Consider the following 23,635-nt stretch of genomic DNA (forward strand, 5'->3'; position numbering starts at 1 on the left):
GGATTGGATTGGATTGGATTGCATTGGTTTGGATTCGATTGTATTGGATTGGAGTGGATTCGATGCCGTTCCTTGGATTGGATTGAATAGGATTGGATTGGAATAGATTGTATGCCGTTCCTCAGATTGGACTGGATTGGCTTGGCTTGGCTTGGATTGGATTGGATTCGATTTGATTGGATGCCGTTCCTTGTATTGGATTGGATTGGATTGGATTGGATTGGATTGGATTGGGGTGAATGCCGTTCGTTGGATTGGATTGGATTGGATTGGACTGGATTGGATTGGATTGGATTGGATTGAATGTCGTTCCTTAGATTGGATTGGATTCGATTGGATTGGATCGGATTGGATTGGACTGGATTGCATTGCATTGGATTGGATTGGATGCCGTTCATTGGATTGGATTGTATTGGGTTGGATTGGATTGGATTGGTTCGGATTGGATTGGATTGGATTGGATACCGTTCCTTGGATTGGATTGGATAGGATTGGATTGCATTGGATTGGATTGCATGCCGTTCATTGGCTTGGATTGGATTGGATTGGACTGGATTGGATTGGATTGGATTGGATTGAATGTCGTTCCTTAGATTGGATTGGATTTGATTGGATTGGATCGGATTGGATTGGACTGGATTGCATTGCATTGGATTGGATTAGATGCCGTTCCTTGGATTGGATTGGCTCCGATTGGATTGGATTTGATTGGATTGGATGCCGTTCATTGGATTGGATTGTATTGGGTTGGATTGGATTGGTTTGGTTTGGATTGGATTGGATTGGATTGGATGCCGTTCCTTTGATTGCATTGGGTTTCATTGGACTGGATTGGATTGGATTGGATTGAATTCCGTTCCTTGGATTTGATTGGATTGGATTGCATGCCGTTCCTAGGATTGGAATTGATTGGATTGGATAGAATTGGATTGGATCGGATTGCACTGCATTGGATTGGATTGGATCCCGTTCCTTGGATTGGACTGGACTGGATTGGATTGGACTGGTTTGGATTGGATGGGATTGGATGGGGTGGATTGGATTGGATTGGATTGGATTGGGTTGGATTGGATCGGATTGGATTGGATTGGATTGGATTGGATGGCGTTCCTTGGAATGGATTGGATAGGATTGGATTGCATTGGATTGGATTGGATGGGATGGGATTGGAGTGGAGTGGATTCGATTGGATTGGATATGTTTGGATGCCGATCCTTGGATTGGATTGGATTGGATTGGATGCCGTTTCTTGGATTGGATTGGATTGGATTGGATCGGATTGGATTGGAATGAATTGGATGGCGTTCCTTGGATTGGATTGGATAGGATTAGATTGGATTGGATTGGATTGGGGAGGATGCCGTTCGTTGGATTGGATTGGATTGGTTTGGTTTAATGCCGTTCCTTGGATTGGATTGGATTGGATGCCGTTACTTTGATTGAATTGGATTGGATTGGGTTGCATTGGATTGGATGGCATGCCGTTCATTGGATGGATTGGATTTGATTGGATTGGATTGAATGCCGTTCCTTCGACTGGATTGTATTTTATTGTATTGGATTGGATTGGTTTGGATTGGATTGCATTGGTTTGGATTCGATTGTATTGGATTGGAGTGGATTGGATGCCGTTCCTTGGATTGGATTGAATAGGATTGGATTGGAATAGATTGGATGCCGTTCCTCAGATTGGACTGGATTGGCTTGGCTTGGCTTGGCTTGGCTTGGATTGGATTGGATTGGATTCGATTGGATTGGATGCCGTTCCTTGAATTGGATTGGACTGGATTGCATTGCATTGGATTGGATTGGATGCCGTTCATTGGATTGGATTGTATTGGGTTGGATTGGATTGGATTGGTTCGGATTGGATTGGATTGGATTGGGTTGCATTCGCTTGGATGCCGTTCGTTTGATTGCATTGAGTTTCATTGGACTGGATTGGATTGGGTAGGATTGAATGCCGTTCCTTGGATTGGATTGGATTGGATTGAATGCCGTTCCCAGGATTGGAATTGATTGGATTGGATAGAATTGGATTGGATCGGATTGCATTGGATTGGATTGGATTGGATCCCGTTCCTTGGATTGGACTGGACTGGATTGGATTGGACTGGATTGGATTGGATGGGATTGGATGGAGTGGATTGGATTGGATTGGATTGCTTTGGATGCCGATCCTTGGATTGGATTGGATTGGATTGGATGCCGTTTCTTGGATTCGATTGGATTGGATTGGATTGGATCGGATTGGATTGGATTGGATTGGACGGCGTTCCTTGGATTGGATTGGATAGGATTGGATTGCATTGGATTGGATTGCATGCCGTTCATTGGATTGGATTGGATTGGATTGGACTGGATTGGATTGGATTGGATTGAATGTCGTTCCTTAGATTGGATTGGATTAGATTGGATTCGATCGGATTGGATTGGACTGGATTGCATTGCATTGGATTGGATTGGATTGGATGCCGTTCCTTGGATTGGATTGGATAGGATTGGATTGCATTGGATTGGATTGCATGCCGTTCATTGGATTGGATTGGATTGGATTGGACTGGATTGGATTGGATTGGATTGGATTGAATGTCGTTCCTTAGATTGGATTGGATTAGATTGGATTGGATCGGATTGGATTGGACTGGATTGCATTGCATTGGATTGGATTAGATGCCGTTCCTTGGATTGCATTGGCTCCGATTGGATTGGATTGGATTGGATTGGATGCCGTTCATTGGATTGGATTGTATTGGGTTGGATTGGATTGGTTTAGTTTGGATTGGATTGGATTGGATGCCGTTCCTTTGATTGCATTGGTTTTCATTGCACTGGATTGGATTGGATTGGATTGAATTCCGTTCCTGGGATTTGATTGGATTGGATTGGATGCCGTTCCTAGGATTGGAATTGATTGGATTGGATAGAATTGGATTGGATCGGATTGCATTGGATTGGATTGGATTGGATCCCGTTCCTTGGATTGGACTGGACTGGATTGGATTGGACTCGTTTGGATTGGATGGGATTGGATGGAGTGGATTGGATTGGATTGGATTGGTTTGGATGCCGATCCTTGGATTGGATTGGATTGGATTGGATGCCGTTTCTTGGATTGGATTGGATTGGATTGGGTTGGGTTGGATTGGATCGGATTGGATTGGATTGGATTGGATTGGATGGCGTTCCTTGGAATGGATTGGATAGAATTGGATTGCATTGGATTGGATTGGATTGGATTGGATGGGATGGGATTGGAGTGGAGTGGATTCCATTGGATTGGATATGTTTGGATGCCGATCCTTGGATGGGATTGGATTGGATTGGATTGGATGCCGTTTCTTGGATTGGATTGGATTGGATTGGATTGGATTGGATTGGATTGGAATGGATTGGATGGCGTTCCTTGGATTGGATTGGATTGGATTGCATTGGATTGGATTGGATTGGATGGGATGGGATTGGAGTGGAGTGGATTCGATTGGATTGGATATGTTTGGATGCCGATCCTTGGATTGGATTGGATTGGATTGGATTGGATTGGATGCCGTTTCTTGGATTGGATTGGATTGGATTGGATCGGATTGGATTGGAATGGATTGGATGGCGTTCCTTGGATTGGATTGGATTGGATTAGATTGGATTGGATTGGATTGGGGAGGATGCCGTTCGTTGGATTGGATTGGATTGGTTTGGTTTAATGCCGTTCCTTGGATTGGATTGGATTGGATGCCGTTACTTTGATTGAATTGGATTGGATTGGGTTGCATTGGATTGGATGGCATGCCGTTCATTGGATGGATTGGATTTGATTGGATTGGATTGGATTGGATTGAATGCCTTTCCTTCGACTGGATTGTATTTTATTGTATTGGATTGGATTGGATTGGATTGGATTGGATTGCATTGGTTTGGATTCGATTGTATTGGATTGGAGTGGATTCGATGCCGTTCCTTGGATTGGATTGAATAGGATTGGATTGGAATAGATTGTATGCCGTTCCTCAGATTGGACTGGATTGGCTTGGCTTGGCTTGGATTGGATTGGATTCGATTTGATTGGATGCCGTTCCTTGTATTGGATTGGATTGGATTGGATTGGATTGGATTGGATTGGGGTGAATGCCGTTCGTTGGATTGGATTGGATTGGATTGGACTGGATTGGATTGGATTGGATTGGATTGAATGTCGTTCCTTAGATTGGATTGGATTCGATTGGATTGGATCGGATTGGATTGGACTGGATTGCATTGCATTGGATTGGATTGGATGCCGTTCATTGGATTGGATTGTATTGGGTTGGATTGGATTGGATTGGTTCGGATTGGATTGGATTGGATTGGATTCGATTGGATGCCGTTCCTTTGATTGCATTGAGTTTCATTGGACTGGATTGGATTGGATTTGATTGGATTGCTTTGGATGCCGATACTTGGATTGGATTGGATTGGATTGGATGCCGTTTCTTGGATTGGATTGGATTGGATTGGATTGGATCGGATTGGATTGGATTGGATTGGACGGCGTTCCTTGGATTTGATTGGATAGGGTTGGATTGCATTGGATTGGATTGCTTGCCGTTCATTGGATTGGATTGGATTGGATTGGATTGGACTGGATTGGATTGGATTGGATTGAATGTCGTTCCTTAGATTGGATTGGATTAGATTGGATTCGATCGGATTGGATTGGACTGGATTGCATTGCATTGGATTGGATTGGATACCGTTCCTTGGATTGGATTGGATAGGATTGGATTGCATTGGATTGGATTGCATGCCGTTCATTGGCTTGGATTGGATTGGATTGGACTGGATTGGATTGGATTGGATTGGATTGAATGTCGTTCCTTAGATTGGATTGGATTAGATTGGATTGGATCGGATTGGATTGGACTGGATTGCATTGCATTGGATTGGATTAGATGCCGTTCCTTGGATTGGATTGGCTCCGATTGGATTGGATTTGATTGGATTGGATGCCGTTCATTGGATTGGATTGTATTGGGTTGGATTGGATTGGTTTGGTTTGGATTGGATTGGATTGGATTGGATGCCGTTCCTTTGATTGCATTGGGTTTCATTGGACTGGATTGGATTGGATTGGATTGAATTCCGTTCCTTGGATTTGATTGGATTGGATTGCATGCCGTTCCTAGGATTGGAATTGATTGGATTGGATAGAATTGGATTGGATCGGATTGCACTGCATTGGATTGGATTGGATCCCGTTCCTTGGATTGGACTGGACTGGATTGGATTGGACTGGTTTGGATTGGATGGGATTGGATGGGGTGGATTGGATTGGATTGGATTGGATTGGGTTGGATTGGATCGGATTGGATTGGATTGGATTGCATTGGATGGCGTTCCTTGGAATGGATTGGATAGGATTGGATTGCATTGGATTGGATTGGATGGGATGGGATTGGAGTGGAGTGGATTCGATTGGATTGGATATGTTTGGATGCCGATCCTTGGATTGGATTGGATTGGATTGGATGCCGTTTCTTGGATTGGATTGGATTGGATTGGATCGGATTGGATTGGAATGAATTGGATGGCGTTCCTTGGATTGGATTGGATAGGATTAGATTGGATTGGATTGGATTGGGGAGGATGCCGTTCGTTGGATTGGATTGGATTGGTTTGGTTTAATGCCGTTCCTTGGATTGGATTGGATTGGATGCCGTTACTTTGATTGAATTGGATTGGATTGGGTTGCATTGGATTGGATGGCATGCCGTTCATTGGATGGATTGGATTTGATTGGATTGGATTGAATGCCGTTCCTTCGACTGGATTGTATTTTATTGTATTGGATTGGATTGGTTTGGATTGGATTGCATTGGTTTGGATTCGATTGTATTGGATTGGAGTGGATTGGATGCCGTTCCTTGGATTGGATTGAATAGGATTGGATTGGAATAGATTGGATGCCGTTCCTCAGATTGGACTGGATTGGCTTGGCTTGGCTTGGCTTGGCTTGGATTGGATTGGATTGGATTCGATTGGATTGGATGCCGTTCCTTGGATTGGATTGGATTGGATTGGATTGGATTGGATTGGATGGCATTGCATTGGATTGGATTGCATTGGATTGGATGCCGTTTCTTGGATTGGATTGGATTGGATTGAATCGGATTGGATTCAATTGGATTGGATTGGATGGCGTTCCTTGGATTGGATTGGATAGGATTAGATTGGATTGGATTGGATTGGGCCGGATGCCGTTTGTTGGATTTGATTGGATTGGTTTCATGCCGTTCCTTGGATTTGATTGGATTGGATTGGATTGTTCTGGATACCATTCGTTGGATTGGATCAGATTGGATTGGTTTCATGCCGTTCCTTGGATTCGATTGGCTTGGATTGGATTGGATTGGATTGGATTGGATTTGATTGGAAGCCGTTCCTTGAATTGGAATGGATTGGATTGGATTGGATCAGTTTGGATTGGATTGGATTGGATTGCGTTCCTTGGATTGGATTGGATAGGATTGGATTGCATTGGATTGGATTGCATGCCGTTCATTGGACTGGATTGGATTGGATTGAATGTCGTTCCTTCGATTGGATTGGATTAGATTGGTTTGGATCGGATTGGATTGGACTGGATTGCATTGCAATGGATTGGATTGGATGCCGTTCCTTGGATTGCATTGGCTCCGATTGGGTTGGATTGGATTGGATGCCGTTCATTGGATTGGATTGTATTGGGTTGGATTGGATTGGATTGGTTCGGATTGGATTGGATTGGATTGGATTCGATTGGATGCCGTTCCTTTGATTGCATTTAGTTTCATTGGACTGGATTGGTTTGGATTGGATTGAATGCCGTTCCTTGGATTGGATTGGATTGGATTGGATTCCGTTCCTAGGATTGGAATTGATTGGATTGGATTGGACTGGTTTGGATTCGATGGGATTGGATGGAGTGGATTGGATTGGATTGGATTGGTTTGGATGCCGATCCTTGGATTGGATTGGATGCCGTTTCTTGGATTGGATTGGATTGGATTGGATTGGATCGGATTGGATTGGATTGGATTGGACGGCGTTCCTTGGATTGCATTGGATAGGATTGGATTGCATTGGATTGGATTGCATGCCGTTCATTGGATTGGATTGGATTGGATTGGACTGGATTGGATTGGATTGGATTGGATTGAATGTCGTTCCTTAGATTGGATTGGATTAGATTGGATTGGATCGGATTGGATTGGACTGGATTGCATTGCATTGGAATGGATTGGATGCCGTTCCTTGGATTGGATTGGCTCCGATTGGATTGGATTGGATTGGATTGGATTGGACTGGTTTGGATGCCGATCCTTCGACTGGATTGTATTGTATTGTATTGGATTGGATTGGATTGCATTGGGATGGATTTCATGCCGTTCCTTGGATTGGACTGGATTGAATGCCGTTCCTTGGATTGGAGTGGATTGCATTGGATTGGATTGGATTGGATCCCGTTCCTTGGATTGGACTGGTTTGGATTCGATGGGATTGGATGGAGTGGATTGGATTGGATTGGTTTGGTGTGGATGCCGATCCTTGGATTGGATTGGATTGGATTGGAAGTCGTTTCTTGGATTGGATTGGATTGGATTGGATTGGATTGGATTGGATTGGATTGGATTGGATTGGATTGGATTGGATTGGATTGGATCGGATTGGATTGGATTGGATTGGACGGCGTTCCTTGGAAAGGATTGGATAGGATTGGATTGCATTGGATTGGATTGCATGCCGTTTATTGGATTGGATTGGATTGGATTGGACTGGATTGGATTGGATTGGATTGGATTGAATGTCGTTCCTTAGATTGGATTGGATTAGATTGGATTGGATCGGATTGGATTGGACTGGATTGCATTGCATTGGAATGGATTGGATGCCGTTCCTTGGATTGGATTGGATCCGATTGGATTGGATTGGATTGGATTGCATGCCGTTCATTGGATTGGATTGTATTGGGTTGGATTGGATTGGATTGGTTTGGATGCCGATCCTTCGACTGGATTGTATTGTATTGTATTGTATTGGATTGGATTGCATTGGGATGGATTTCATGCCGTTCCTTGGATTGGATTGGATTGGCTTGGATTGGTTTGGATTGGATTGAATTGGATTGGAGTGGATTGGATGCCGTTCCTTGGATTGGATTGGATAGGTTTGGATTAGATTGGATTCCGTTCCTCAGATTGGATTGGATTGGCTTGGTTTGGCTTGGATTGGATTGGATTGGATGCCGTTCCTTGGATTGGATTGGTTTGGATTGAATGACGTTCCTTCGATAGGACTGTATTGTATTGGATTGGATCGTATTGGATTGGATTGGATTGGATGGCATTGCATTGGATTGCATTGGATTGGATGCCGTTTCTTGGATTGGATTGGATTGGATTCGATTAGATTGGATGCCGTTCCTAGGATTGGAATTGATTGGATTGGATTGGATTGGATCGGAGTGCATTGGATTGGATTGGATTGGATGGCGTTCCTTAGATTGGATTGGATAGGATTAGATTGGATTGGATTGGATTGGGCTTGATTCCGTTCGTTGGATTGGATTGGATTGGAATGGATTGGTTTACTGCCGTTCCTTGAATTGGATTGGATTGGATTGGATTGGATGCCGTGACTTGGATTGGATTGGATTGGATTGGATGCCGTTCCTTAGATTGCATTGGATTGGATTGGATTGGAATGGATTGCATTGGATTGGATTGGATTGGATGCCGTTCCTTGAATTGGGTTGTATTGGATTGGATTGGATTGTATTGAATTTGATTGGATCGGAGTTGATTTGATGCCGTTCCTTGGATGGGATTGGATTGGATTGGATCGGTTTGGATTCCATTGGATTGGATTGCATGCCGTTCATTGGATTGGATTGGATTGGATTTGATGCCGTTCCTTGGATTGGATTGGATTGGATTGGATTGAATGCCGTTCCTTAGATTGGATTGGATTGGATTGGATTGGATTGGATCGGATTGGATTGGATTGCATTGCATTGGATTGGATTGGATTCGTTGCCGTTTCGTGGATTGGATTGGATTGGATTGGATTGGGTTGCATTGCATTGGATTGGATTGGATTGGATGCCGTTTCTTGGATTGGATTGGATTGGATTGAATCGGATTGGATTGGATTGGATTGGATTGGGGTGGATGCCGTTCGTTGGATTGGATTGGATTGGATTGGACTGGATTGAATTGGATTGGATTGGATTGAATGTCGTTCCTTAGATTGGATTGGATTCGATTGGATTGGATCGGATTGGATTGGACTGGATTGCATTGCATTGGATTGGATTGGATGCCGTTCATTGGATTGGATTGTATTGGGTTGGATTGGATTGGATTGGTTCGGATTGGATTGGATTCGATTGGATTCGATTGGATGCCGTTCCTTTGATTGCATTGAGTTCCATTGGACTGGATTGGATTGGATTGAATGCCGTTCCTTGGATTGGATTGGATTGGATTGGATTGGATTGGATTGGATTTAATGCCGTTCCTAGGATTGGAATTGATTGGATTGGATAGAATTGGATTGGATCGGATTGCATTGGATTGGATTGGATTGGATCCCGTTCCTTGGATTGGACTGGATTGGATTGGATGCCGTTTCTTGGATTGGATTGGATGGGATCGGATTGGATTGGATTGGATTGGACGGCGTTCCTTGGATTGGATTGGATAGGATTGGATTGCATTGGATTGGATTGCATGCCGTTCATTGGATTGGATTGGATTGGATTGGACTGGATTGGATTGGATTGGATTGAATGTCGTTCATTCGATTGGATTGGATTAGATTGGATTGGATCGGATTGGATTGGACTGGATTGCATTGCATTGGATTGGATTGGATGCCGTTCCTTGGATTGGATTGGATAGGATTGGATTGCATTGGATTGGATTGCATGCCGTTCATTGGATTGGATTGGATTGGATTGGACTGGATTGGATTGGATTGGATTGGATTGAATGTCGTTCCTTAGATTGGATTGGATTAGATTGGATTGGATTGGATCGGATTGGATTCCGTTCCTTGGATTTGATTGGATTGGATTGGATTGGATGCCGTTCCTAGGATTGGAATTGATTGGATTGGATAGAATTGGATTGGATCGGATTGCATTGGATTGGATTGGATTGGATCCCGTTCCTTGGATTGGATTGGACTGGACTGGATTGGATTGGATTGGTTTGGATTGGATTGGATGGGATGGGATGGGATTGTATTGGAGTGGAGTGGATTCGATTGGATTGGATAGGTTTGGATGCCGATCCTTGGATTGGATTGGATTGGATTGGCTGCCGTTTCTTGGATTGGATTGGATTGGATTGGATCGGATTGGACTGGAATGGATTGGATGGCGTTCCTTGGATTGGATTGGCTAGGATTAGATTGGATTGGATTGGATTGGGGAGGATGCCGTTCGTTGGATTGGATTGGATTGGTTTGGTTTAATGCCGTTCCTTGGAATGGATTGGACTGGATGCCGTTACTTTGATTGAATTGGATTGGATTGGATTGGGTTGCATTGGATTGGATGGCATGCCGTTCATTGTATGGATTGGATTTGATTGGATTGGCTTGGATTGGATTGAATGCCGTTCCTTCGACAGGATTGTATTTTATTGTATTGTATTGGATTGGATTGGATTGGATTGCATTGGAATAGATTGGATGCCGTTCCTCAGATTGGACCGGATTGGCTTGGCTTGGCATGGCTTGGCTTGGATTTGATTGGATTGGATTCGATTGGATTGGATGCCGTTCCTTGGATTGGATTGGATTGGATTGGATTGGATTGGATGGCATTGCATTGGATTGAATTGCATTGGATTGGATGCCGTTTCTTGGATTGGATTTGATTGGATTGAATCGGATTGGATTCAATTGGATTGGATTGGATGGCGTTCCTTGGATTGGATTGGATAGGATTAGATTGGATTGGATTGGGCCGGATGCCGTTTGTTGGATTGAATTGGATTGGTTTCATGCCTTTCCTTGGATTACATTGGATTGGATTGGATTGGGCTGGATACCGTTCGTTGGATTGGATTGGATTGGATTGGTTTCATGCCTTTCCTTGGATTGGATTGGCTTGGATTGGATTGGATTGGATTGGATTTGATTGAATGCCGTTCCTTGAATTGGAATGGATTGGATTGGATTGGATCGGTTTGGATTGCATTGGATTGGATTGGATTGGATGGCGTTCGTGGGATTGGATTGGATAGGATTGGATTGCATTGGATTGGATTGCATGCCGTTCATTGGATTGGATTGGATTGGATTTGATTGGATTGAATGTCGTTCCTTCGATTGGATTGGATTAGATTTGTTTGGATCGGATTGGATTGGACTGGATTGCATTGCACTGGATTGGATTGGATGCCGTTCCTTGGATTGGATTGGCTCCGATTGTGTTGGATTGGATTGGATTGGATGCCGTTCATTGGATTGGATTGGCTCCGATTGTATTGGGTTGGATTGGATTGGATCGGTTCGGATTGGATTGGATTGGATTCGATTGGATGCCGTTCCTTTGATTGCATTTAGTTTCATTGGACTGGATTGGATTGGATTGGATTGAATGCCGTTCCTTGGATTGGATTGGATTGGATTGGATTGCATTGGATGCCGTTCCTAGGATTGGAATTGATTGGATTGGATAGAATTGGGTTGGATCGGATTGCATTGGATTGGATTGGATTGGATCCCGTTCCTTGGATTCGACTGGACTGGATTGGATTGGACTGGTTTGGATTCGATGGGATTGGATGGAGTGGATTGGATTGGATTGGATTGGTTTGGATGCCGATCCTTGGATTGAATTGGATTGGATTGGATGCCGTTTCTTGAATTGGATTCGATTGGATTGTATTGGATTGGATCGAATTGGATTGGATTGGATTGGACGGCGTTCCTTGGATTGGATTGGATAGGATTGGATTGCATTGGATTGGATTGCATGCCGTTCATTGGATTGGATTGGATTGGATTGGACTGGATTGGATTGGATTGGATTGAATGTCGTTCCTTAGATTGGATTGGATTAGATTGGATTGGATCGGATTGGATTGGACTGGATTGCATTGCATTGGAATGGATTGGATGCCGTTCCTTGGATTGGATTGGCTCCGATTGGATTGGATTGGATTGGATTGGATGCCGTTCATTGGATTGGATTGGATTGCGTTGGATTGGATTGGTTTGGTTTGGATTGGATTGGATTGGATTGGATGCCGTTCCTTTGATTGCATTGGGTTTCAATGTACTGGATTGGATTGGATTGGATTGAATTCCGTTCCTTGGATTTAATTGGATTGGATGCCGTTCCTAGTATTGGAATTGATTGGATTGGATAGAATTGGATTGGATCGGATTGCATTGGATTGGATTGGATTGGATCCCGTTCCTTGGATTGGACTGGACTGGACTGGACTGGACTGGATTGGATTGGATTGGTTTGGATTGGATGGGATGGGATTGGATTGGAGTGGAGTGGATTCGATTGGATTGGATAGGTTTGGATGCCGATCCTTGGATTGAATTGGATTGGATTGGATGCCGTTTCTTGGATTGGATTGGATTGGATTGGATTGGATCGGATTGGATTGGGATGGATTGGATGGCGTTCCTTGGATTGGATTGGATATGATTAGATTGTATTGGATTGGATTGAGGAGGATACCGTTCGTTGCATTGGATTGGATTGGTTTGGTTTAATGCCATTCCTTGGATTGTATTGGATTAGATGCCGTTCCTTGTATTCAATTCGATTGGATTGGGTTGCATTGTATTGGATGGCATGCCGTTCATTGGATGGATTGGATTGGATTGGATTTGATTGGATTGGATTGGATTGGATTGAATGCCGTTCCTTCGACTGGATTGTATTGTATTGTATTGGATTGTATTGGATTGGATCGGATTGCATTGGAATGGATTTCATGCCGTTCCTTGTATTGGGTTGGATTGGTTTACATTGGTTTGGATTGGATTGTATTGGATTGGAGTGGATTGGATGCCGTTCCTTGGATTGGATTGAATAGGATTGGATTGGAATAGATTGGATGCCGTTCCTCAGATTGGACTGGATTGGCTTGGCTTGGCTTGGCTTGGCTTGGCTTGGATTGGATTGGATTGGATTGGATGCCGTTCCTTGGATTGGATTGGATAGGATTGGATTGTATTGGATTGGATTGCATGCCGTTCATTTGATTGGATTGGATTGGATTGGATTGGATTGGATTGAATGTCGTTCCTTCGATTGGATTGGATTAGATTGGTTTGGAACGGATTGGATTGCACTGGATTGCATTGCATTGGATTGGATTGGACGCCGTTCCTTGGATTGAATTGGATCAGATTGGATTGGATCGGATTGCATTGGACTGGATTGGACTGGATTGCATTGCATTGGATTGGATTGGATGCCGTTCCTTGGATTGGATTGGATAGGATTGGATTGCATTGGATTAGATTGCATGCCGTTCATTGGATTGGATTGGATTGGATTGGACTGGATTGGATTGGATTGGATTGAATGTCGTTCCTTAGATTGGATTGGATTGGATCGGATTGGATTGGAATGGATTGCATTGCATTGGATTGGATTGGATGCCGTTCCTTTGATTGGATTGGCTCCGATTGGATTGGATTGTATTGGATTGGATGCCGTTCATTGGAGTGGATTGTATTGGGTTGGATTGGATTGGTTTGGTTTGGATTGGATTGGATTGGATTGGATGCCGTTCCTTTGATTGCATTGAGTTTCATTGGACTCGATTGGATTGGATTGAATTGAATGCCGTTCCTTGGATTGGATTGGATTGGATGCCGTTCCTAGAATTGGAATTGATTGGATTGGATATAATTGGATTGGATCGGATTGCATTGGATTGGATTGGATTGGATCCCGATCCTTGGAATGGACTGGACTGGATTGGAATGATTTGGATTGGATGGGATTGGATGGAGTGGATTGGATTGGTTTGGATTGGTTTGGATGCCGATCCTTGGATTGGATTGGATTGGATTGGATGCCATTTCTTGGATTGGATTGGATTGGATGGCGTTCCTTGGATTGGATTGAATAGTATTAGATTGGATTGGATTGGATTGGGCTGGATGCCGTTCGTTGGATTGGATTGGATTGGATTGGATTGGTTTAATGCCGTTCCTTGGATTGTATTGGATTGGATGCCGTTACGTGGATTGAATTGGATTGGATTGGATTGCATTGGATTGCATTGGATTGGATGGCATGCCGTTCATTGAATGGATTGGATTTGGTTGGATTGGATTGGATTGAATGCCGTTCCTTCTACTGGATTGTATTGTATTTTATTGGATTGGATGGGAATGGATTTCATGCAGTTCCTTGGGTTGGATTGGATTGGCTTGGATTGGATTGGATAGGATTGTATTGGATTGGAGTGGATTGGATGCCGTTCCTTGGATTGGATTGGATAGGATTGGATTGGATTAGATTGGATGCCGTTCCTTGGATTGAATTGCATAGGATTGGATTGGATTAGATTGGATGCCGTTCCACAGATTGTATTGGAATGGCTTGGCTTGCCTTCGATTGGATTGGATTGGATTGGATTGGATGCCGTTCCTTGGAATGGATTGGATTGGATTGGATTGAATGCTGTTCCTTAGATAGGATTGTATTGGAGTGGATTGGATCGGATTGGATTGGATTGGATGGCATTGCATTGGATTTGATTGAATTGGATGCCGTTTCTTGGATTGGATTGGATTGAATCGGATTGGATTCGATTGGATTGGATTGGATGGCGTTCCTTGGATTGGATTGGAAACGATTAGATTCGATTGGATTGGATTGGGCTGGGTGCCGTTCGTTGGCTTGGATTGGATTGGATTGGATTGGATTTGATTGAATTGCATGCCGTTCCCTCGATTGGATTGGATTGGATTGGATTGGAATGGATTGGATTGTATTGGATTGGATTGGATTGTATTGGTTTGGATTGGGTTGGATTGGATTGGATGGCGTTCCTTGGATTGGATTGGATAGGATTGGATTGCATTGGATTGGATTGCATGCCGTTCATTGGATTGGAATAGATTGGATGGGACTGGATTGGATTGGATTGGATTGAATGTCGTTCCTTAGATTGGATTGGATTAGATTGGATTGGATCGGATTGGATTGGACTGGATTGCATTGCATTGGAATGGATTGGATGCCGTTCCTTGGATTGGATTGGCTCCGATTGGATTGGATTGGATTGGACGCCGTTCATTGGATTGGAATGTATTGGGTTGGATGCCGTTCATTGGATTGTATTGTATTGGGTTGGATAGGATTGGATTGGATCGGATTGGACTGGAATGGATTGGATGGCGTTCCTTGGATTGGATTGGATAGGATTAGATTGGATTGGATTGGGGAGGATTCCGTTCGTTGGATTGGATTGGATTGGTTTGGTTTAATGCCGTTCCTTGGAATGGATTGGATTGGATGCCGTTACTTTGATTGAATTGGATTGGATTGGGTTGCATTGGATTGGATGGCATGCCGTTCATTGTATGGATTGGATTTGATTGGATTGGCTTGGATTGGATTGAATGCCGTTCCTTCGACAGGATTGTATTTTATTGTATTGTATTGGATTGGATTGGATTGGATTGCATTGGAATGGATTTCATGCCGTTCCTTGGTTTGGATTGGATTGGTTTGCATTGGTTTGGATTGGATTGTATTGGATTGGAGTGGATTGGATGCCGTTCCTTGGATTGGATTGAATAGGATTGGATTGGAATAGATTGGATGCCGTTCCTCAGATTGGACCGGATTGGCTTGGCTTGGCATGGCTTGGCTTGGATTTGATTGGATTGGATTCGATTGGATTGGATGCCGTTCCTTGGATTGGATTGGATTGGATTGGATTGGATTGGATGGCATTGCATTGGATTGAATTGCATTGGATTGGATGCCGTTCCTTGAATTGGAATGGATTGGATTGGATTGGATCGGTTTGGATTGCATTGGATTGGATTGGATTGGATGGCGTTCGTGGGATTGGATTGGATAGGATTGGATTGCATTGGATTGGATTGCATGCCGTTCATTGGATTGGATTGGATTTGATTGGATTGCATGTCGTTCCTTCGATTGGATTGGATTAGATTGGTTTGGATCGGATTGGATTGGACTGGATTGCATTGCACTGGATTGGATTGGATGCCGTTCCTTGGATTGGATTGGCTCCGATTGTGTTGGATTGGATTGGATTGGATGCCGTTCATTGGATTGGATTGTATTGGGTTGGATTGGATTGGATCGGTTCGGATTGGATTGGATTGGATTCGATTGGATGCCGTTCCTTTGATTGCATTTAGTTTCATTGGACTGGATTGGATTGGATTGGATTGAATGCCGTTCCTTGGATTGGATTGGATTGGATTGGATTGCATTGGATGCCGTTCCTAGGATTGGAATTGATTGGATTGGATAGAATTGGGTTGGATCGGATTGCATTGGATTGGATTGGATTGGATGCCGTTCCTTTGATTGCATTGAGTTTCATTGGACTCGATTGGATTGGATTGAATTGAATGCCGTTCCTTGGATTGGATTGGATTGGATGCCGTTCCTAGAATTGGAATTGATTGGATTGGATATAATTGGATTGGATCGGATTGCATTGGATTGGATTGGATTGGATCCCGATCCTTGGAATGGACTGGACTGGATTGGAATGATTTGGATTGGATGGGATTGGATGGAGTGGATTGGATTGGTTTGGATTGGTTTGGATGCCGATCCTTGGATTGGATTGGATTGGATTGGATGCCATTTCTTGGATTGGATTGGATTGGATGGCGTTCCTTGGATTGGATTGAATAGTATTAGATTGGATTGGATTGGATTGGGCTGGATGCCGTTCGTTGGATTGGATTGGATTGGATTGGATTGGTTTAATGCCGTTCCTTGGATTGTATTGGATTGGATGCCGTTACTTGGATTGAATTGGATTGGATTGGATTGCATTGGATTGCATTGGATTGGATGGCATGCCGTTCATTGAATGGATTGGATTTGGTTGGATTGGATTGGATTGAATGCCGTTCCTTCTACTGGATTGTATTGTATTTTATTGGATTGGATGGGAATGGATTTCATGCAGTTCCTTGGGTTGGATTGGATTGGCTTGGATTGGATTGGATAGGATTGTATTGGATTGGAGTGGATTGGATGCCGTTCCTTGGATTGGATTGGATAGGATTGGATTGGATTAGATTGGATGCCGTTCCTTGGATTGAATTGCATAGGATTGGATTGGATTAGATTGGATGCCGTTCCACAGATTGGATTGGAATGGCTTGGCTTGCCTTCGATTGGATTGGATTGGATTGGATTGGATGCCGTTCCTTGGAATGGATTGGATTGGATTGGATTGAATGCTGTTCCTTAGATAGGATTGTATTGGAGTGGATTGGATCGGATTGGATTGGATTGGATGGCATTGCATTGGATTTGATTGAATTGGATGCCGTTTCTTGGATTGGATTGGATTGAATCGGATTGGATTCGATTGGATTGGATTGGATGGCGTTCCTTGGATTGGATTGGAAACGATTAGATTCGATTGGATTGGATTGGGCTGGGTGCCGTTCGTTGGCTTGGATTGGATTGGATTGGATTGGATTTGATTGAATTGCATGCCGTTCCCTCGATTGGATTGGATTGGATTGGAATGGATTGGATTGTATTGGATTGGATTGGATTGTATTGGTTTGGATTGGGTTGGATTGGATTGGATGGCGTTCCTTGGATTGGATTGGATAGGATTGGATTGCATTGGATTGGATTGCATGCCGTTCATTGGATTGGAATAGATTGGATGGGACTGGATTGGATTGGATTGGATTGAATGTCGTTCCTTAGATTGGATTGGATTAGATTGGATTGGATCGGATTGGATTGGACTGGATTGCATTGCATTGGATTGGATTGGATGCCGTTCCTTGGATTGGATTGGCTCCGATTGGATTGGATTGGATTGGACGCCGTTCATTGGATTGGAATGTATTGGGTTGGATGCCGTTCATTGGATTGTATTGTATTGGGTTGGATAGGATTGGATTGGATCGGATTGGACTGGAATGGATTGGATGGCGTTCCTTGGATTGGATTGGATAGGATTAGATTGGATTGGATTGGGGAGGATTCCGTTCGTTGGATTGGATTGGATTGGTTTGGTTTAATGCCGTTCCTTGGAATGGATTGGATTGGATGCCGTTACTTTGATTGAATTGGATTGGATTGGGTTGCATTGGATTGGATGGCATGCCGTTCATTGTATGGATTGGATTTGATTGGATTGGCTTGGATTGGATTGAATGCCGTTCCTTCGACAGGATTGTATTTTATTGTATTGTATTGGATTGGATTGGATTGGATTGCATTGGAATGGATTTCATGCCGTTCCTTGGTTTGGATTGGATTGGTTTGCATTGGTTTGGATTGGATTGTATTGGATTGGAGTGGATTGGATGCCGTTCCTTGGATTGGATTGAATAGGATTGGATTGGAATAGATTGGATGCCGTTCCTCAGATTGGACCGGATTGGCTTGGCTTGGCATGGCTTGGCTTGGATTTGATTGGATTGGATTCGATTGGATTGGATGCCGTTCCTTGGATTGGATTGGATTGGATTGGATTGGATTGGATGGCATTGCATTGGATTGAATTGCATTGGATTGGATGCCGTTCCTTGAATTGGAATGGATTGGATTGGATTGGATCGGTTTGGATTGCATTGGATTGGATTGGATTGGATGGCGTTCGTGGGATTGGATTGGATAGGATTGGATTGCATTGGATTGGATTGCATGCCGTTCATTGGATTGGATTGGATTTGATTGGATTGCATGTCGTTCCTTCGATTGGATTGGATTAGATTGGTTTGGATCGGATTGGATTGGACTGGATTGCATTGCACTGGATTGGATTGGATGCCGTTCCTTGGATTGGATTGGCTCCGATTGTGTTGGATTGGATTGGATTGGATGCCGTTCATTGGATTGGATTGTATTGGGTTGGATTGGATTGGATCGGTTCGGATTGGATTGGATTGGATTCGATTGGATGCCGTTCCTTTGATTGCATTTAGTTTCATTGGACTGGATTGGATTGGATTGGATTGAATGCCGTTCCTTGGATTGGATTGGATTGGATTGGATTGCATTGGATGCCGTTCCTAGGATTGGAATTGATTGGATTGGATAGAATTGGGTTGGATCGGATTGCATTGGATTGGATTGGATTGGATGCCGTTCCTTTGATTGCATTGAGTTTCATTGGACTCGATTGGATTGGATTGAATTGAATGCCGTTCCTTGGATTGGATTGGATTGGATGCCGTTCCTAGAATTGGAATTGATTGGATTGGATATAATTGGATTGGATCGGATTGCATTGGATTGGATTGGATTGGATCCCGATCCTTGGAATGGACTGGACTGGATTGGAATGATTTGGATTGGATGGGATTGGATGGAGTGGATTGGATTGGTTTGGATTGGTTTGGATGCCGATCCTTGGATTGGATTGGATTGGATTGGATGCCATTTCTTGGATTGGATTGGATTGGATGGCGTTCCTTGGATTGGATTGAATAGTATTAGATTGGATTGGATTGGATTGGGCTGGATGCCGTTCGTTGGATTGGATTGGATTGGTTTAATGCCGTTCCTTGGATTGTATTGGATTGGATGCCGTTACTTGGATTGAATTGGATTGGATTGGATTGCATTGGATTGCATTGGATTGGATGGCATGCCGTTCATTGAATGGATTGGATTTGGTTGGATTGGATTGGATTGAATGCCGTTCCTTCTACTGGATTGTATTGTATTTTATTGGATTGGATGGGAATGGATTTCATGCAGTTCCTTGGGTTGGATTGGATTGGCTTGGATTGGATTGGATAGGATTGTATTGGATTGGAGTGGATTGGATGCCGTTCCTTGGATTGGATTGGATAGGATTGGATTGGATTAGATTGGATGCCGTTCCTTGGATTGAATTGCATAGGATTGGATTGGATTAGATTGGATGCCGTTCCACAGATTGGATTGGAATGGCTTGGCTTGCCTTCGATTGGATTGGATTGGATTGGATTGGATGCCGTTCCTTGGAATGGATTGGATTGGATTGGATTGAATGCTGTTCCTTAGATAGGATTGTATTGGAGTGGATTGGATCGGATTGGATTGGATTGGATGGCATTGCATTGGATTTGATTGAATTGGATGCCGTTTCTTGGATTGGATTGGATTGAATCGGATTGGATTCGATTGGATTGGATTGGATGGCGTTCCTTGGATTGGATTGGAAACGATTAGATTCGATTGGATTGGATTGGGCTGGGTGCCGTTCGTTGGCTTGGATTGGATTGGATTGGATTGGATTTGATTGAATTGCATGCCGTTCCCTCGATTGGATTGGATTGGATTGGAATGGATTGGATTGTATTGGATTGGATTGGATTGTATTGGTTTGGATTGGGTTGGATTGGATTGGATGGCGTTCCTTGGATTGGATTGGATAGGATTGGATTGCATTGGATTGGATTGCATGCCGTTCATTGGATTGGAATAGATTGGATGGGACTGGATTGGATTGGATTGGATTGAATGTCGTTCCTTAGATTGGATTGGATTAGATTGGATTGGATCGGATTGGATTGGACTGGATTGCATTGCATTGGATTGGATTGGATGCCGTTCCTTGGATTGGATTGGCTCCGATTGGATTGGATTGGATTGGACGCCGTTCATTGGATTGGAATGTATTGGGTTGGATGCCGTTCATTGGATTGTATTGTATTGGGTTGGATAGGATTGGATTGGATCGGATTGGACTGGAATGGATTGGATGGCGTTCCTTGGATTGGATTGGATAGGATTAGATTGGATTGGATTGGGGAGGATTCCGTTCGTTGGATTGGATTGGATTGGTTTGGTTTAATGCCGTTCCTTGGAATGGATTGGATTGGATGCCGTTACTTTGATTGAATTGGATTGGATTGGGTTGCATTGGATTGGATGGCATGCCGTTCATTGTATGGATTGGATTTGATTGGATTGGCTTGGATTGGATTGAATGCCGTTCCTTCGACAGGATTGTATTTTATTGTATTGTATTGGATTGGATTGGATTGGATTGCATTGGAATGGATTTCATGCCGTTCCTTGGTTTGGATTGGATTGGTTTGCATTGGTTTGGATTGGATTGTATTGGATTGGAGTGGATTGGATGCCGTTCCTTGGATTGGATTGAATAGGATTGGATTGGAATAGATTGGATGCCGTTCCTCAGATTGGACCGGATTGGCTTGGCTTGGCATGGCTTGGCTTGGATTTGATTGGATTGGATTCGATTGGATTGGATGCCGTTCCTTGGATTGGATTGGATTGGATTGGATTGGATTGGATGGCATTGCATTGGATTGAATTGCATTGGATTGGATGCCGTTCCTTGAATTGGAATGGATTGGATTGGATTGGATCGGTTTGGATTGCATTGGATTGGATTGGATTGGATGGCGTTCGTGGGATTGGATTGGATAGGATTGGATTGCATTGGATTGGATTGCATGCCGTTCATTGGATTGGATTGGATTTGATTGGATTGCATGTCGTTCCTTCGATTGGATAGGATTAGATTGGTTTGGATCGGATTGGATTGGACTGGATTGCATTGCACTGGATTGGATTGGATGCCGTTCCTTGGATTGGATTGGCTCCGATTGTGTTGGATTGGATTGGATTGGATGCCGTTCATTGGATTGGATTGTATTGGGTTGGATTGGATTGGATCGGTTCGGATTGGATTGGATTGGATTCGATTGGATGCCGTTCCTTTGATTGCATTTAGTTTCATTGGACTGGATTGGATTGGATTGGATTGAATGCCGTTCCTTGGATTGGATTGGATTGGATTGGATTGCATTGGATGCCGTTCCTAGGATTGGAATTGATTGGATTGGATAGAATTGGGTTGGATCGGATTGCATTGGATTGGATTGGATTGGATCCCGTTCCTTGGATTCGACTGGACTGGATTGGATTGGACTGGTTTGGATTCGATGGGATTGGATGGAGTGGATTGGATTGGATTGGATTGGTTTGGATGCCGATCCTTGGATTGAATTGGATTGGATTGGATGCCGTTTCTTGAATTGGATTCGATTGGATTGTATTGGATTGGATCGAATTGGATTGGATTGGATTGGACGGCGTTCCTTGGATTGGATTGGATAGGATTGGATTGCATTGGATTGGATTGCATGCCGTTCATTGGATTGGATTGGATTGGATTGGACTGGATTGGATTGGATTGGATTGAATGTCGTTCCTTAGATTGGATTGGATTAGATTGGATTGGATCGGATTGGATTGGACTGGATTGCATTGCATTGGAATGGATTGGATGCCGTTCCTTGGATTGGATTGGCTCCGATTGGATTGGATTGGATTGGATTGGATGCCGTTCATTGGATTGGATTGGATTGGATTGGGTTGGATTGGATTGGTTTGGTTTGGATTGGATTGGATTGGATTGGATGCCGTTCCTTTGATTGCATTGGGTTTCAATGTACTGGATTGGATTGGATTGGATTGAATTCCGTTCCTTGGATTTGATTGGATTGGATGCCGTTCCTAGGATTGGAATTGATTGGATTGGATAGAATTGGATTGGATCGGATTGCATTGGATTGGATTGGATTGGATCCCGTTCCTTGGATTGGACTGGACTGGACTGGATTGGATTGGATTGGTTTGGATTGGATGGGATGGGATTGGATTGGAGTGGAGTGGATTCGATTGGATTGGATAGGTTTGGATGCCGATCCTTGGATTGAATTGGATTGGATTGGATGCCGTTTCTTGGATTGGATTGGATTGGATTGGATCGGATTGGATTGGGATGGATTGGATGGCGTTCCTTGGATTGGATTGGATAGGATTAGATTGTATTGGATTGGATTGAGGAGGATACCGTTCGTTGGATTGGATTGGATTGGTTTGGTTTAATGCCATTCCTTGGATTGGATTGGATTGGATGCCGTTCCTTGTATTCAATTCGACTGGATTGGGTTGCATTGTATTGGATGGCATGCCGTTCATTGGATGGATTGGATTTGATTGGATTGGATTGGATTGGATTGAATGCCGTTCCTTCGACTGGATTGTATTGTATTGTATTGGATTGGATTGGATTGGATTGGATGCCGTTCCTTTGATTGCATTGGGTTTCAATGTACTGGATTGGATTGGATTGGATTGAATTCCGTTCCTTGGATTTGATTGGATTGCATGCCGTTCCTAGGATTGGAATTGATTGGATTGGATAGAATTGGATTGGATCGGATTGCATTGGATTGGATTGGATTGGATCCCGTTCCTTGGATTGGACTGGACTGGACTGGACTGGATTGGATTGGATTGGTTTGGATTGGATGGGATGGGATTGGATTGGAGTGGAGTGGATTCGATTGGATTGGATAGGTTTGGATGCCGATCCTTGGATTGAATTGGATTGGATTGGATGCCGTT

Source organism: Mustelus asterias, chromosome 23 (genome assembly GCF_964213995.1).
Source record: "Mustelus asterias chromosome 23, sMusAst1.hap1.1, whole genome shotgun sequence".
Classification (NCBI taxonomy): domain Eukaryota; kingdom Metazoa; phylum Chordata; class Chondrichthyes; order Carcharhiniformes; family Triakidae; genus Mustelus; species Mustelus asterias.